Source organism: Megalobrama amblycephala, linkage group LG1 (assembly GCF_018812025.1).
Source record: "Megalobrama amblycephala isolate DHTTF-2021 linkage group LG1, ASM1881202v1, whole genome shotgun sequence".
NCBI lineage: Eukaryota > Metazoa > Chordata > Actinopteri > Cypriniformes > Xenocyprididae > Megalobrama > Megalobrama amblycephala.
This window is the reverse complement of record NC_063044.1, coordinates 16,807,711-16,827,333: the sequence shown is the minus strand read 5'-3', so window position 1 is coordinate 16,827,333 and position 19,623 is coordinate 16,807,711. Positions and strand designations below refer to the sequence as shown.

Genomic DNA, 19,623 nt, shown 5'->3' with positions numbered 1-19,623 from the left:
TTGGATTTGTCAATGAAATATGTCTCTTCATTATGTTCTTATATTTTATTTAATTTAGTGGCCTTGAAAACAAATGCATTCAACTTTGGGAAAATGTGTTAAACTGTATTTAAATAGTAGCACAACTGTATTGTGTGAGATTATGTAATTCAAAGTACAGTAGTCAACATTTGAAGTGGATCAAAAAAGTTAGGACAACTTTGATTAAAGGTTTTGATCCGCTTCAAATGTTGACTATATTATACAAAGTAGAAGTAATAACAAAGTGTATTGTTATTGACTGCAAAGTGTGTAATGTTTAATATTTGGAATAAGCCAAAGGTACTGAGCATACAGTATATACTATAATATATTCAGTGTATATTGCTTGTGTTTTGTAATGTACTTAAATCACAAATAAAGTGTACTTATAACACAAAGTGTACTCATAACAGAAATAAAGTATACTTATAACACAAATAAAAGTATACTTATAACAGAAATAAAGTATACTTATAATACAACGTATATTATAACAAAAAAATATACTTTTAACACAAATGAAGTATACTTATAACACAAATTAAGTACACTTTAATATCACTAATCAAGCATGTAATTAGTCCCTACACAGACATATACTTAAAGTGTACTAAGTATACTTGAAGTTGTTCCAATTTAGCACACATAAGTATACTAAATATACTTAAAGTTGTATTTTAATACTACTTAATTTCAACTTAAATATACTTAGTACAAAATTAGTTGTTTCAAAATAGCACACTTTAAATGAACTAATCATTAACACACTTGAAATATATAAATAATTAGTCTTGCTGCTAGTATACTCAGTATACTTTTTTTTCACTAGGGTACCCGTTTACCTTAAGGAGTCAGAAGTACCGTGACTGCTGTACTGTCCTCGCTTGAGAATTCAGTCAGTGTCAGACGGCGGGAGCGGAAGGAGGATCGAGCGCACTTGTTGATTTGCAGTCTCTTTTTTAATGATAGGCCGTATGCATTTGTCAATCATCCCCGCTTGCTATTTGGGGAAATGAACCCAGCGCTATGATTGGTCATACTCTTTCTTTTGCTGGATTTGAGTACGCGTGCACAGAGGAGTCACCGGGTTTTTGCGTAGCATAGAGTGACAAATCGTACCAGCGTACTTTGATGTCAAAATGCGTACTTGGTACGCAAAATGCGTACATGTTGGCAGGTCTGATGTTTCCATCACATTTTATGTGCATTTTATTTCGTTGAATTAAACGTATCCACCCCAACGAGTGTACAAGTTACATTTATTCACATCTTGTACAGTCTCTTAAAATGTGCAGATGTAGCGTTTTGTCTTTTCTTTTTCTTTTTCTGAAAACCAATATGACTCATTTAAAATTCTGTACTACTTACATTACTGCATGCATAAGTTTCAGAAACCCACTTTAAAAATGACGGTCATGCAATAGATCATCGTTAAGACATTGTATGGACCCTTTCTTTGTCAATTTATTCAGCTTCTTAACCCATTTTAGCCCACCGGCAACTATAGTTGCCGCAGTGTATGGTTGTGATTTTCCTTTTGTAAGTTTTTTTCTAGATGTTTTCCATGTTTAATTTCTCAATGACATGCAAGAAAACATCCAAATAAAGGATTTCAAGAACAAAAAAAAAAGGTATTCACTTCCTTCCTGTGACATGAGGCTGTCAACTTCCTACCCCTACTTCCAGGAAGCATAGTGAAGGCAAACCCTCCCAAAGAAAAGTAATTTTCATGTTAACATTAGAAATTTTTTGTTGACATATATATATCTACGTAATCATGAGGGTCTCTAGAATCATCCAAACAAAACAAATCTTACGAGAGATCTATAGTTTTTTGTATACTTAGTCAAAAGTCCAAGCAGCAACTATAGTTGCCAGTGGGCAAATGACTTGTAAGTACATATATAATGGGGAAATGGGGTATACTGTGTTTAATGGGTTAATAAATCAAGGTTATTGGTTTTGTTTAGTGCTTTTTGCTTTCATAATATTTTATATTGTTATATATTATATATTGTTATTTGTTAATTAATTTATTTTTTAATTTATTTATTTTTTGTTTGTTTGTCATATGTGACCTTGGACTACAAAACCATTCATAAGGGTCAATTCTTTGAAATTAAGATTTATACATCATCTGAAAGGTGAATATATATATATAAGCTTTCCATTGATGTATTGTTTGTTAGGATAGGACATTTGGCCGAGACTCAACTATTTGAAAATCTGTAATCTGAAGGTGCAAAAAAATAATGACGAGATAATTGCCTTAAAGTTGTCCAAATGAAGTCCTTAGCAGTGTATATCCACTCACAAAAATATTTTTTTTATATATTTACAGTAGAAAATTTACAAAATATCTTCACAGAACATGATCTTTACTTTATATCCTAATGATTTTTGCCATAAAAGAAAAAAAGCAATAATTTTGACCCATACAATGTATTGTTGGCTATAGCTACCAATATACCCGTGCTTCTGACTGGGTTTGTGGTCCAGGGTCACATATAGGAGTAATTTTTTTTTTCTAATGAATGATGTAATTTAACTTTTTTGATTCACAATGCTCTGTTAGTGCCGAACCAGCCATTAAGTTGCTCTATGTTCCACCACTTTAAGACTAATGGATTTGTTGTTTGTTGTGTTTTCATATTCAAGAAATTATATGCTAGATGCAACTTTTTTGTGTTCACATTGAATGTTCTTCGACTTTGATTGATCTGTTGATCTGTTGAAAGCAGTTATTTTGAGTTAGATGCATAAATGTTCTCCTCCTATTCAAATTTTACATTGAGGGGTGCATACAACATATTTGCCCACCGGCAACTATAGTTGCCGCACATTCAAACACGTTTTTTAAGAAAAAAAAACAAAAACCTGGGAAAAATAAATGCAGAACATATTAACAGGACTATATGCATGAAACCATTCAGAAAAATTTGGGCACAAATGGGTTAATGATTTTAGTAGTAACATTTAACATAGATAGGCTTTAGCAAGTTATTGACAACATTATTTCTATTATGCTTCATTTTTATGAACGCGCACACGGCTTCTGTGTCGCGCACAGACGCGCGTGCGAGCCTTTAAAAGTATGTGGCTGCGGAAAGATGTGTTCGGCGTGTACACTGCGCACTATCTAGTGGACTTTTGTTTTCAATCACTCAATTCACTCTCGCATGGGCTGTTGTAGAGTACACACACGGCCCGTGCCATCACGAAAATTGGGATGCACGCGGACGGGGAGTTCGGACGACCGCGAACTCTCCTGATGACGAAAATTACGCGATGCGAACGCCCGAAGTATACCTTGGTGTTAAGCCTGTAATAGCGGGGCACCAATCCACCCAGGCCCATATGCACGTGCATACCCAGACGCCACGACACTGTCCTGGTTGTATTCCTGCGTGCGTGTCCGCTGCGCCCGTGACTCTTGATTCAGGTGTGTGACGACGATTCATTTTAAAACGCAAAAGAGGATTGCCTCGGGCCCCCCCAGCGTTCGGGGCCCTGGGCTGCAGCCCATGTTGCCCATTAGGATAACGCGGCCCTGGATTTGAGGCCTGAGCTGGCGAGGCAGCGCTCCGAGATTGAGGCACTGAGGAAAGAGCTGCATGCATGCAAACAGGCATGCTCAAGCACAAATACAGCCCTTGCTGATTTAAATAACACTCACAAGCAACTTGTTCAGACCCACACGACGGTTGTAATGCAGTTGAGAGACAGCAGCAAAGAACACCGCTACTGTCCTGCACTCCAGTAGCAGACTGTATGACTCGGACCGGGGTCACTCCTAACCTGAGTGTGGATGCAGACCGGAGTGAAAATACGCCCTCCATCGCTTCTGTGGATCTGAATCCTACTCCACCTGGAAGTTGTCATCCTGATCTCCATTTCTGCCCTCCCACTCTAGAGCATACTGACATACTGATGATGCAGAAACGAACAATTCCTGTATAAAATGGGACAGCAACCTTTATATCAAACATTTTTACGTCGTCCACAGCTGAGCAAGCGAGAGGAAGTTTCTGCGCAAGAGCGCACAAGTGAATGTGCATGCACAATTATTAGGGGGTAGGAGGATTTTTTTATTCTTAAATTTTCATATGCAATGAAAAAGATGGGATAAACACGAAACTTGTAAATAAAATAAATTGATGTACAGTATATATATAAGTTAGTGACATACAGTATATTAGATATCATAATGAGCAAAAATACGCCACAGTAGACCTCTGCTCATGCTGAACTGCTCGGTGCTGCTGTTTCCAATGGATATGAGGCACCAGCCCATAAAACAGCTGAAATAGACCATGCTCAGTCTCACACAGTTAAGGCATAATTGGAAAAATCAAGAACAATAGCAGTTAATAAGAATTATTGCTCTTAATGCGGTCTTAATGCTGGACCTTTCTCATTTCGCTCCGCATATGGAACTTGAAGGATATATATATATATATATATATATATATATATATATATATATATATATATATATATATATATATATATATATATAGTAATGAGTGTTTAATGACAATAGCATGCAGTAAGACTTTGTGTAAAGGTCTTTCTTTTAATTTTTGATGCATAGACTGTAGCCTAAGACTATCCCACGTTTTGAAATTAACTCCCACTTAAAATTTTCGAATGATTTTTAAGGATGTTAAATTGTTATATTATAATGTTATTGTTGTTTTACTTCGTCCTTTCATCTCCATTTACAAACCAACATTTTATTATTACAGTCACTTTCCAATCCGTCCCTTTGCGCCACCTGGCGGTAGTTTCGCGAATGATATTTACACGCGACTGAAATTCAGTTTAAAGGCCCTCAATGGTTCAATCCCAGAGATACAGAGATCTTAATGCGACTCCATGAGTAAATTGTACACATTTTCAGTGGTCAAAAACCAAATGTGGTTCGTTTTACATACAGCTGATACTTTTTTCTTTTAAAGAGGAATATCTGAAGAACAAATAATGTTGAAACTAGAAATGTATCTCGTGTTTTTCTATCATCTCAGTTACACAGAACATACCTGTCTGAGAGCCATAAATATTCCTTTTCCAAAGTTTGCAAACATAATGTTACGGTACGATACTTGGACATTTCCAATCTGGCAACACTGGTTTTCTTCAGAAACTACAGACAGTTAATGTTTGGCTAACTGTGCTAAAAGCGCCAAAGACAACTTTTAGTTGCACGAGACGAACCTGATTATTGCTGATTCAATGTTTCATTTCTCCAATCACTACACAAAGCCGGTTTTCTAATGTATTTGGGCATTACCATGACTTTAAACATAGATTTTGGGTTGATCTATTTTTGGAGTTTCCAATGATAAAATGCTGTTTTGAAGTGATTCAGTGAGTCGAGGCTGTAATATGATTGTTTATGAGGTACAGCTGATCCAATCAGAGGATTGATCTCCTTTTATAAGAAGATCTGGAGGAATTTCAGCTGGATAAATGGATCCTCAGGTAGGTCTGACACAGAGTCTTCAGTCAGAGAGTGTTATTCTCTAGAAAAGCTTTGGTATTGATGCTTGTTCACCTGCTGGAGCTTCTTCATTCTTTCTTCAGAAAAGGTCAAACTGCAGCGCTACATTTATGTGTGCATGGAAACGAGAAACAAAATGCAATGTGAAAGAACAAATACAAACTAAAAGCCGCAGAACAAAGAAAACACAGACGATGTAAAAGTAAAAAGTTTCATTTTTTTCATGTTATATTTGCATATGTACATTGACAATCCAGTCAGGCCAGAGCACAAATCTCAAGCGGCGTCCAAAACCGCCTACTCACTGAGTAGGTACTTCATTTTAATAAGCAATTTACTTAACGAGCCTAAAGGCAGGAACACGCCAAGCTGATGCCGATGAACTAGTGGCGACGAAAGCAGATTGCGAGGTTGGTTCACATCGGCAGCGTCTGCGTCCAAAGTTGCCCTGACACACCAAACCAACGCTAGACAGCCGACGGCCAAGTAGCACGTCCGTTCTGCTCCTGCGTGAGATGAAATGCCTTTCTGAACCAGCAGGTGGCAGTAGCTGAACAGCCAATCAGAATGATCAGATGGTCCGACAGTTCTGATGCCGATTCAACATGTCGGACATAATCCGTGTGACCATCATGTGACCTACGACGTCATCACAAGCGCAACAACTAAAAAGATATGAGTGACGGGTTTAATTCATCTATCTGTAAATATCTTGATATTGATTAAACTTGATTAATCATTTTGTGGTCTTGTTGAAGAAACGGCTGCCCATTTATTTTGTGATTGTACAACCAATAAATGTTGGGTTAATTTAAGTTCTTATACTTTTAACCCTACTAATGTGACCCACAGTTGTATCCTTAAAAATATTATTTTTTATTATGAAAACATGATCTCTTGAATATGTTGTTAATTTCTTGATTTTTATATGCAAAAAATGTCATCCACAACTTGCAAAAAGTGGCTTAAATCTCATTTAAAATTCAACAAGAAAAAGAGGAAAACATAAATGTTCATTTCGTCCCTCAGGCTTATAAATAACATAATTTTTAATGCATTATGATGAATTATTCAGATATTTAACCTTGTCATTGTGTTTTTTTCTGTGTACATAATCTCATACTATATTGTACGTAAACCCATGATATTTATTTTTTCTCATTATGATTGTTCATTGTTAAAGCTATAATCATTGTATTTTAAATTGTATTTTTTTGTAAGTTCTGCAATAAAAATAAAGATATGAGTGACAGGTGCACTAACACCTTTATAGCAGCAATAACTCAACAATCCTACCTAGTGCGGTTTTCCTCAGTGTTGGGCAGCTGCTTTATTAAATATATATGTAACAGAGTTTAAATAATGTAAATTCAGCATAAATTGGGAAATCTTGCTATTGGTTGAGACATTGTGGGGCGGAGCTATGCCTGCTCGTAAGGCGCATCATTGATTGCTCCGTCTTAAAAACTAAGTTTGGATTGTTTTCAAGGCCAAGTTAGTGATGGGCAAATGAAGCACCAAGGCTTTCCCCTCATTGCTCCGAGAAAAGATTAAAGGTTTCGAGAGTGTTGAAAACAGTGCCATCTGGTGTTTAGTAAAAAATAAAGCAGCCAAAACCCTGTGAAAGACCCTTAGCCTCCACCACACAATTTCATAGTTTCATAGAGCCAGCTGCGTTTCCACTGTCATATATGCGATGCTAAAGGCTACTTATGTTAACCACTGCGATAATAAACACACACGTTCATGGAAAATACCAGAGACTAGACAATTCTTATATGATTCTCTTCCCTGTGCCTTTGTTGATACAGGACCAATGCATACGCATATCTCTCACAGATTCACTCACTCTGGTTAACTCATATAACTCATAACTCTTGTTTTCTTCTCTTGAGCTCCCCCTGTTGCTCTGGCTGAAAGGATAACAGTATAGTGAGACGGAGAGATCGCCTTGGATAAATCCTCGGATTGCAATCATCGCATAATTTAGAGGAAAACTGATAAAAATGAGTGAATTTCTCAGTGTGAATTTCTCCATCCAACACACACACACACACACACACACACACACACACACACACACACACAGTCACATTGGTGCTGTGACTCATTGTTTCTTCAATCAAGATGGTATCTGAAGCGGCTGAGGGTTCATCTTAAAGTTTTCGATGGAGTCAGGTGGACACAATCTTGCTCCGAAGCTGTGGTCTTTTTTTTTTTTTTTTTACTTTCAATAACTCTTCATAAAATCTATAATAACACTAAACAGGCCTATTCCATGTTTCCTCCAAACGATATTTTCTTAATTATTAAGCAGGCACATGAAAATTCAATGAAAAATTACCTGTTTGATTTTTTCCAAATTAAAGATACATCGTCTAGGAATTTGCATATGTGGTGCACACTGAATTGAACAGGTCACAAACACTTTAAATAGATTTGTTTTCAGGTTAAAGAAAACTAAATTATACCAATTTTTTATTGGTTAATCTGATTATGAGCATCATATGCTGCTGTTTAAATGATAAAGGGTTATAACAGTCGACTAGCCCATTTTCTGGTAATATGCGTTTTGAATTATGGGTTGCACTTCCGGTTTGGGGAACTTCCATTCAAAAAGACTGGAACGAATCGTATCAAATCAGAAGGGATCCCTACAAATAAAGCTTATCCGTCAGTTTGACTGAATGAGCTGTCAATTTCTCTTTCATGATTTTTTTAAAGACATCATGAGGATAACATAATGCTTATTGTTAAGGCAACATTACATAATACAGATATATATATCACTATAGTTATGTTTAACCTGTCTTTTATTGCTGTGGAAAGAATCACACTTTTTCATGGCCTGTTGAAAGTACCTGATGCTTTTACACTTTAAAATGTCCTTTTAATGTTCATTGGTTGAAGGGTGAGTAAATAATGTACCCAATTGTACCCATTTAAAAAAAACCAAAAAAACGTATTATTGTGTTCATAGAGCGAGTCTTTCACTCACTGTTTACAGCTTAATGGAAGTTACTCCCATAATTCGCACAATTATGGATATTTTCACTTAGTCTAAATAGCATTTTGCTAAAAAATACTGCTATTTTCACTTAGTTCAAATAGTCACTGCCTTGTTATTATGCCTTTTGGATTGTAACTTTTCTGACTGCCATAGGTGGTCTATAGCTTCACCCTTAACTATAAAGACACATTTTCCCAGCAGCTAAAGTAGCCTGAGGGCTAATATTATATTAATGATTGTTGAACCCCTGTCTGATTTTAGTGTGTGTCACAGAGCCACCAGCACCAGAAATCGGGAAAGGTAGCACAGAATGGACTGTTCTTAAATCTGGTGTAGGCACTGGGAGACAAGCCCAGAATATTCTCAGCGAGTCCGCTGACCCCACACCACACGCAAGGCACAACATCCAAGATAAGATGACAGGTGTTTTGTGCTTGTGTGATCGAGGGATGTTGCAGCACCTCCGGATGCCACTGAGGACACATATGTCCCTTGCTGAGCTGAAGGCATTCATTGCACTACTTTATGCCAAACATTGACATTGAAAGTTTCTGGTCTGAGGAATGGGGCAACACGTTCTTCGTTTCCACAATGTCAAGGAACCGGTTTAGGGAATTCATGCGCTACCTGCTGTTTGATCGGAAGGAAACCCGGCGCTGCCGTTTGACCACCGACAAGTTTGCACTCATGGCTGAGGTGTGGCAGAAATCCACCCAGAACTGCATTGCATGATACCGACCAGGGCCAGACATTACTGTTGATGAGCAACTGTTCCCCACAAAGGCAGGATGCAGATTCACACAGTACATGCCCAACAAGCCAGATAAACTTGGAATCAAATTTTGTCTGGCAGCAGATGTTGACTCCAAATACTTGTTGAACGGCTTTCCGTACCTGGGCAAAGATGACAGCGGACCAGCCACCAACGCCTTGGTGGGAATGTGGTATTGAAGCAGGTGGATCCATTTGTTGGGAAGGGAAGGAATGTAACCACCGATAATTTCTTCACCTCCATCCCACTTACCAACTTGATTCTCCGCAAAAATACAAGCATGGTGGGGACCATCAACAAGAATAAGCGTGGGCTCCCACCTTCTGTGCAGGGGAGAGGGGAGATGTTCACCACCAAGGTGCTGAAAACTGACGAAAGCACATTGACTGTTTATCAGTGTAAGCAACGAAGAAATGTCATATATGTGTTTACTTCCTTCCTTCCTCGTTGTCAGTGCAGACTTGTTTAGCTTATATTGACCATTATGAACAGTGATTAGTGTAGGCTGCATATAAAAGAGTCATGAAACACAGGACGTGATGGTATAAACTGTCCTTTGTGCCAGTGGGTGGTACGCACATGAGGTTTGCCTTGATGTTGAGAGTGGCGTGAGAGCTGTACCTCAGACGTGGGAAAGCTGTGAATTTGGGACACATCATCAGTAGTGTTCCTTTGAATCAGATTAAAAGAACAAAAGTATTTTTGATGTGAGTGTTTTAAGAGATAAGGGCCTCATTTATAAAAAGTGTGAGTTCAGATTAGATCTAAGAGAGCGTGTACATTTAAATCCACGCCGGCGCTCATATGTGTATAAACGGCCTTGGATGTGGGAAAGATAAACTTATTTAACACTAACTATTGTTAAACGCATTACACCACAATAGACTGAAGAAGGCATTGAGTCGAAACATTTGTGTTTTATTGTATTTGTGACATGTAAAATAAAAGACTTAATGTGTTTTGTCTGTATGTTTTTTGATGATCAAAGACATGATAGTTGTTGATTTGTTTAATATGAGGACTGCGGTTAAGGTGGAAATCTTTAATGTTTCACTGGGGGAAAGTCACCCATATCTTGTATGGCCTGACAGTTAACAGCAGTTTTTAATTTTTGGTGAACTATTTCTTTGGGCACATTAATATTCGCAATGCTAATGTTTTCAACATGCTGATTTATTTAGTAAATTTCAAAAGTTGTACATTGTTTTTATATTCGTATAAAGTTTATTCTAATTAAAGGCTTTTTTGCATGTCTCTAGAAGAATAGATGATGTAACAGTTAAAGTGTTCGCTCAGGGCCGCTCGCTCAACCCACAATGCTCTTTGTGAGACGCTGGTTCAGGAATATTTAAAACAGTCAATAGGTCTGATGATATGGAGTTCACATATTGTTTTAATGGAGTTGTGAATCTTATACACAGCCTAAATGCACATCACACATTAAAGTTAAGAATGAAGGAGAAGAAATGTAAAAGGACTTGAGTTAGCAAAGATTCATTTAGTAAATCACAGAAAAAATCTTTTTCATGGTTTTGCTAATGAATAAAAATAAGTTTGAAAAACATTTGCAGTGCTTTACTGTTATCAAACATCCCGACATCCACATGAGAGCTCAGTTTAGACGAATCTGTAAATATGTGCTGCGCTCTTTCCTCTCAATAACAACAGGAACATAAATCAGAAATAACGAAATCATCTGATCATGGCAGTGTGGAGCTCTACAATTCAGCACTATCCAGTCAAGTTTTATTTATAGAACACTACTGTATAATATGTTGCTTTATCAGAATTCTGACTTTTGTTTTCTCGCAATTAACTGACGGTCAGTTTCTCTGTCTGTAACAATTCCGGACATCCCACATTTGTGGTGCATCCAACGTTTTTCAAATGTCTTCTTATATTGTCTTTTTATATTGACCTTAACATTTTATGTAAAGCACTTTGAATTGCCTTGTTGAACTTTGCTATACAAAATAAACTTGCCTTACTAAATCCTAAAATATCACGGTTCCTACACATGATAATGTACATAAATAATGAACGTGTGTCAAAATGAAAAACACACATACTTACAAGACCAAAAGCAGGAGATAATTTGCTGTTGCTTGCTCTCAAACAGTTGTAAAATGGCGGAAATGTTTATCGTGAGATCTGGTAGCCAGCAGTCATGTCTCAGCAGAGCCACAGTTGCCATCTAGCGGTTGTGAATTGTAAATGCATATTTATTTAACTTAAAATTAAAGACATTCTCATATTATATATATATTAGTAGGGATGGAACGATTACCGGTTTCACGATAAACCACGATAAAATGTCCTGATGGTTAGTATTATGGTTTAAAATTTCATTATCATTAAAAACGTGTTTTAATGACTGGAGTAATGATGCTGAAAATTCAGCTTTGATCACAGGAATAAATTGTAAAACTAGTTATTTTAAATTGTAATAATTTAAATATTACTGTTTATTTTGTATTTTTAATCAAATACAATGTATGTACCCTTGAAAAGTACAAGTGAATTCTTTCAAAAAAAATCTTACAGGCCCAAACTTACGAACAGTAGTGTGTTATGCACTCAACATTATTGTCATGTAAATTTTTGCTAGGGTTGAAATAAAGCAATTACTCGTATATTTCATTACTCAACAGGCTATTTGGCGAAAATGTACAATATTAATAAAAAGGGTTTAAATGAAAAAGTCATGATGTCGATTCTGTTAAGAAAATAGGTGTTTTTTTGAAGCACACACTGCCAGGTGTGATCTTTAGCCAGCGTATTTGTGCTAGACTGGAATACTTCTGTACGGTTGCCAGTTCTGCAGATGTCTTCAGTGAGGGGGAGATTACCTGACATTTATTGTGCTTCAAATCACTGATGGTACTCGGAGCACAGTGTGAAATGTACTCTGACCGTTTTGCCTGATAAAGTTTCTGAAATGCTTCAGATGATTTAATGAGTTCCTCGTCTCCAGCCATGAGAGCATGACAACGTATAATGTCCCTCACTTTTAACAGGGAGTGTCCTATTTTCAGCGCAAGACTGGGAGTTTTGTAACTGTTGTCATGTTTGTCAAATCCTGCCGTCTCCTTCTCCGCCTCAATGACCTTCATAGAGTTGCTTGGTTTTATAATAGCATCCTCTAGAGGTTGAATCGAGGACTTTCTGCACAAATTCTGTAAGAAACGTCCAAGTTGGCGGGTTTTTGACAGTCATCTTTTGATGCCCATGAACATGTTTGCTAGACACCGTAGCAGGCAAATGTCTGAATGTATGGCTGATTTGTAAAAGGAATGGTTTTCTGAAATATCTAGCACTGTTTTCTACTTTCTAACCACGACTGAACCTGTGGTGAAGTGTTTTAGTGTCTCTGTTCACTGTATATTTCTTTTTCTTCCAGGTATTGTGGAAACCCAGTTTTCACCTCATGCTGCAGGAGCATTGTGGGGTGCAAGCTGATAAATTTCCCCACAGATAAATTAACTTATGACAACACCAGTGTTATTTGTTAATATCTTCTCTAGATTTTGATCTACAATAACACAATTTACTATTTTTTTCACCTCATAGGAGAGTATTTATAATGGAAGAACACAGATTCCCTCAGTCCTCAAGCACACCAAACACGATCACAGATTGAGCTTCCTGGAGACATTAAACACTACATATTAACAAGAACAATCTAACTATACTCTATAGTTAGATTTAATGAACACTGGAGCATATTTAGATACTTTTCCTCATGTTAGAGAGAACATATATTAAGAAAAACATCATCAGTTAAATCACATTCACCACTTTATATTCACCATAATAGTGCAATTAATGTTCTATAGTTAATGGTTTCTCTATTAATATAGGTGTTTTTACCTGTGTTTTATACATTGCTAACATTACGTGTTTTTACCTGTAAAAACAGGGTAAAATGAAAAGAATGGGAGAGTCGCGTCTGCTCTTTCACAGCTCCTCTGTTGATATGAGGGACCTTTTTTCTGTCCATATTAAATCAATGTACATATGTTAATTTGCACACTGCATAAGAAAATAATGCAATCATTGAACTTATAACAATATACAGATTCAAGAAAAAAAACACACAGTTGTATAGCTACATACTTTGTGTGTATCACATACACTAAACTATTAGGCCTACCAAACTAATAAGACTGATGACATAAAATACCCGCATTATAACAAATAAATAAATAATATTTGGACATTACCCTTTAAAACGAATGCTCAGTTTGTGGTTCACTATTATATGATTGAAAACAACAACAATAAAGCAAAGACAAACTCACTTATATTAAAGGTGCAATATGTAGGTTTAATCCGCTAGAGGTTGCCTATTCAAAACAAAGACAGAAATCATGTTCATGGATGCGATTATTAACGTTACTGAAGCAGAGCAGGAGCGAGTGTTGTGGAGCTGAACGAGGAGCTGGAGCGATTGATCAACACACGCCTCATGAGCAGCGGGACTTTTATTATGACACAGTCGCCGGCGCCGCTTCCTCTTTTCCGGTCATGAGTATGAGGTAACACAGCTCTGTTTATCATATTAGATACATTTGAGAGTGTTGAAAATGATGTTATAACGTTACTCTGTGCGTTCACTCGGCGGCTGCTGTGAGACACTGTTACACACTGCAGTAAGATTTTTGTCACGGAATGCACAAAGACAAGATGGTAAGTGTTACAGATCCCTTGTTCCCCTGGACTCCATTTCCCATGATCCTCCTGTTTCGTCACCTGCACTCACTTCCCTCGTCAGCTCCTCATCATCACTCATCACCTGCACCTGGACTCTATTATCAGCACTCCCTTTATATGGCACTCACTCCCTTCACTCCTCGTCCGTCTTAATGTTATACTACGTGTATGTTTGGTTCTCCTTACCTGTGTTCATTAAAGTATTGTCCTTGATTGTGGGAATCCGTATCTGCCTCATCTCTCTACCAGTACACGTAACAGTAAGATCCAAGCGCAGCTTTAATGGGATAATCCAAACACGTAATCCAGGAAACAGGCAAGGGTCAAACTCCACAGAAACAGTCCACAAAAACAGAAAACCAAAGATCCAAAAGTGCACGTAACATAATACAACAAACCACAAACAAAGACAGAAACAACTGAGTATAAATAGACAGAACACTAATTACAAACTCAAAACAGCTGGTGCAATGAAGTATAATGAGTCCGGGAAGTGGGTTATGGGAAATGAAGTTCCGAGTGATGAAAACCAAATGTCCAGATTGGAGTGCCCTCTAGTGGCAGACAAGGGCACTCCCAGTAATGATCATGACAGATTTTAGAAAATCATATTAAATGCTGGATGGCTTGTGTTGATAAATGGCATGCAATTAATTTTAAAACGTATTGTATGATGGAGAAAATTCTGCATTACTGTTACTAAAAATAAAGCTGCATCCGATTATGCTATGTTAGCTACTTCACAAAAAAATCAAGACAATTAGATTTAAACAATAAGACTAAATGTGTTGAGCTATATAACATTAGTTTTCTGTCTATAAATATATCAAAACAGTTGTTCCCTTGTCTATTAAAGCATGTAAATATTAAAGCGTCTTTGGTGTTTCCATGGTTTCTACTAAATAAAACTGGAAACCGAGGGTAATGCGGGTATGACGACATTGACAGGCGACTCCTCACACGTCCTGGAGCCTTCTTTTACACTTTTGCGGGAACCAATCACAGACTGGCTTATCCACCTTGCTCGCTATTGGCGGGTATAACACGATGACGATAGAGAAGCGACGGCAAGCAGCTTTTTGTTTACATTGAACATGGCGGCCACCGAAGCGCAGCAACCAGTTGATGCCGCTGTCGATGCTGTGTTAAAAGATTTCAAAGGCAAGTTTTCTTTGAAAATGGAACAGAGACTTGCCCTGGAACAATTCAGAAAAAAGAAGGATGTGTTTGCCTTACTACCGACCGGCTTTGGTAAAAGCCTAATTCACCAGCTAGCCCCGCTGCAAAGTACGTCACCCGGATCGTTGATCTGATTGGTTGAAGAACTATCCAATTGCGTGAATAATGCTCGTTGATCACGCCTCTTGTGCAGTAGAAAATACATAGCAGACTCTCCAGACCAATGTTCATTTTTAAATTGAGCTTGGTCTGGTGATAGCGCAGAATAGCATCTTAACATCCTGTTATAATACAGACAGAGCTCCACTCTACTTTAATAATAATAAAAACACAGTTTTACTGTTATGTAAGCGAACCTCAGCCACAGCTACTGTTTGTCGTAAACTCCCACGCTAGCCGAGCACAAATGTGAATAACTGATGATTACACTTCAGTTGTGCTCCATCCTTGATCATTACTCCAATTAATAAGACAGACAAGCTGCATTAATCGACACTTTTTTAGACAATATTGGACCACATCTGAATAGCAGAACTACAGATACAGACTAGGGTGTACGTTACACAACATAACATACAAAAATACAAATTCTGAGCAGATACATTGATTAATCGGATGCAGCTTTATTTTTAGTAACTGTAATACAGCATTTTTTATTTTTCTGATTTTAATCAGTATTTTTTGACTAAAAACAGCTGTTTTGAACATATTGTTGCACAATTACCACACCGATAAAAATCGCTGTTTATAATAATAAAATTCTATATCTAGCATGTTATTGATAGTGTGCGGGAATACTACCAGCACAAAATCTTTATTATTACTATGACCATCAGTTAATTTATTGTGAACTTATGTTTAACTGGGGGTATGATTTATTTAGAGTTGAGATACATGATTCTAAACATAATCACGTTCTATCAGTGCAGGTGCGTGGACATCTGGTGCCCAAACTGCTGCTGCCTGACGGTTCCTCAAGGTGTCCCCACACACCACTTCTCTGGCTTCACCGTTGTCCTCCTTGACATCATCGTCGTCCACTTCTGCATCAGTTATGTCACAGGTTTCGTGACCGGCACTAAGTTTGTGTAGTTGCAGGTAGTAAGTCTATTTTCAGGACAACATGAGGGTGAGTAATTAATGACAGAAATTCATTTTTTGGGTGCACTTTGGGATCACTTTATGCCTAAACTTTGACACCAGGAGTAATGATGAAAAATATGAAAACAGCTGCGATGACTCTCACTTTTCTTCTCATCTTATGGCATCATATTGTAAATTTAACAATAAAAGTTTGAGTTCTCACCAGCAACAAAATGAACATTACCGTTATTGCTACTTGATACTTTTGTTTTTTTGTAGTTGGAAACCCCAATCCTTTTGCTGTCAAACCAAGTTTCCATCTTTCAAGTTGATCCAACTGTAAGAAAAATTTATATATTTAAGTTGGAATGCAGTGAAATTGAGTTAGATTAATGTAAATAATAGGACTGAATGAACTCAAATAATATAAGTGTGATCGACCTAGTGAAATTAAGTTGAGAAAACATAATTTAAGTTGAGTGTAGAGTGCAGAATTAGATCACTACATAGGCAGTAACTCACACAAATCACCCTTGACATTTACTGGCGTGATGAATACGATCTTCAACTAGATGGAACCGGACCAGATATTTTGAATGTTGCGATCCCAATCGGACTTATGACCTGTAACGCTGCCTGAATCATAATCATGCACTGTTCACTGTTGGCCAGAGGAGAACTGGCCCCCGACTGGTTTCTCTCAAGGTTTTTTTTCTCTCCATTTTAACACCTGTTTGCCACCTGATGTCACCTGTTGGAGTTTGGGTTCCTCACTGTCGCCTTTGCCTTGCTTAGTTGGGGACACTTGACATTAGATATTCAACAGTGTTTTGATCTGCATTGACACCATTGTATGTGAACTGAACTGAGTTGTACGATGACATCACTGTTTACTCCAGTGCTGATATATAGATAAATTAAGTAATTATTGATTTTTGCAACCAAATGAATCAATACTGAATTTACTTAAGCTGGACTATGACACTATTTTCTTTAATAGCTGCTGTGCAGCCAACATTATACACCAGTTATCACTGTTAAGCTGCTTTGACACAATCTGCATTGTAAAAAGCGCTATATTTTTATTTAAAGTGCATATTGCAGGTTAAACATTTTTTTCGAGATGAATATATAACCTTGTACAAAAATACCATATAAAAGGGTACTGCAGGGTTTAAAAATGTTTTGCAGGATATAAGGGCATGAATTTAGTAGATAAAGTGACGGTCTCTGTAAAAAATGCTTTTTTTTTCAGCGTCGCGTCATTTTACGTCACAAGAGGGAGTCGATCGCTGAGCTCTGTGTTGACTCAGTGCAGAGTAGGCTGGTATTCAGTGACAGCGGTCGTGAATCAGTGTGTTTTCTGTAGTTTCTGTATTCTATTTATCATCATCATGGTAAATTATTGTGTTTGTGGAGGTTGTACAAACTCCAGCCTGTCAGGACATCGAGTCCAGAGGTTTACTAACAAGAAAAAGGACGCTGCTATCTTCTGTGCCGGGGTGTGTTTTGTGCAGGTGAAGAGACGGGACTTCACTTCTGCATCTGCTTCGAAAAACACGTTCGTTATAGACCGGAGGATTATCATCCTGGCGATATGATGGAGTTCAACATTGTAATACTTCTGTAAATGATTATATTAAATGAATAAACTTACACACGCAATGCTTCTTCACCGTTTTTACTTGAATCAATATCAACACTGATGAATACAAATTATGTACACATGCGTACAGTCTCACACTCACACAAAACGTTTTGAATTATGTGCTGGTAATGTAAATACTCCAATTTCATTCATGCCATGTATATACTGTAAACGTATATACATTCAAGTTCACACAACTACATAATCATGGCGTCATATACATCCTCACACTATCAGTGAATGGGCACGGAATAAACTCATAACACAGAATTAATGAATAAAGGATAACATTACATGAAACACAAACTATGTTTGGCCGCCGGCGGGAGACATGATCACGGATCCGTCAGAGATGCAGCTTGATGAACACGTGAATTGTGTACCGTAAATCTTTATTATTATTATTATATTATTTCATTTGCTAACTACCAAATCAGTCGTGATGAGAAACCGCTATATCACGTAACTTTAGTGTGGACGGATATTAACGCGTGTGACATAGGTCTGATCAAGGTTTATTAGATTCTGTTATTAGTATATAGCTTTGCTATTGCCTGAATCATGATAATAATCTGTACAATATTGTGATCTGAACAGTGTTCATAGCTATCTATAAGCTAACACCGGCCTCTGCCCTGTTCTCCACTGCTTCTCCTCACACAACAGCTCAATTCGTCTCTCTTGACCGTTATTCTGTCTAATTCTGGCCTGTCGCTGCTCTCTTAAACACATAGCAGGCTAATTGTATGGCTGTGGTCTGTTATACGAGTATGAATAAACATTTACAGTTTCCTCAGCGTCCGAACTGTCATTGCGATCCATTGTTTTCCTATAGTTTATATTGATCGCACTCCCTTGAGTTACGTCACTTCTGATTTGGCATTTTTCAGATGCGGAAGTAAAATTCTCTCACAAAAAACGACTCCAGAAGCCTATGTAGCGTATTTATACATGTTTTTTCAAGAAAATCTATTTAATACATTATTTTTCTATACATTGAATCACTAAAGCTCTAACCTGCAATATGCCCTTTAACCTTTATTTAACCAGGAGAGTCCCATTGAGATTAAAAACCTCTTTTTCAAGGGAGTCCTGGCCAAGAGGCAACAACATTTACACAATTATAAACATACGTAGAAACATTAAAATAACACAGGTTATGAAAAACCATTGCACATTATTGAGGCAGCCTCTATTGCTTTCAGCTTAGTTTTAAAAGCGTTTAAGGACAAGAGCTTGGTCAGTTTCCAGTCCTTCTGCAACCTGTTCCAAGCAAAAGGAGCCGAGTGGACAAAGGCTTTCTTCCCCGACTCAGTGCGGGCAAAAGAGCAACAGCTGATCGTTTGATCGCAGGGAGAAAGAGTCAACGCTTCTCTGTGTGATTAAAGTACAAATGTACGGAGGCAGAAATCCAAGCATAGCCTTGAAAATAAAAGTGTACCATAGCAGCTATATAAATAAAGCTGACTTGCTATTGATTACATTTTTAAATTTGACTGATTCATTTTTGTTATTGAATAAACTACATTTATACTTGAAATTTTGATTGCTTCTTTTATTTATACTGATTCTTGAAAGATAACTTTTAATAGATTTTATGTTTAGACTCAAATTAACTTGAGTTTGAGTTTAACGGAGTTTAAATGTGTTTCAATTCAGACACATGAATGAACTCTGCTTTATGAACTCATACA

The 19,623-nt window shown here is 37.2% G+C and overlaps 1 protein-coding gene across 8 annotated transcripts in view; it reads left to right on the top strand.

Moving 5' to 3' along the window:
* The window catches only part of LOC125264553 (NACHT, LRR and PYD domains-containing protein 12-like), a 143,300-nt gene that overhangs the window by 106,862 nt on the left and 16,815 nt on the right, over positions 1-19,623 (top strand). The gene's annotated exons all lie outside the window — the stretch shown is intronic.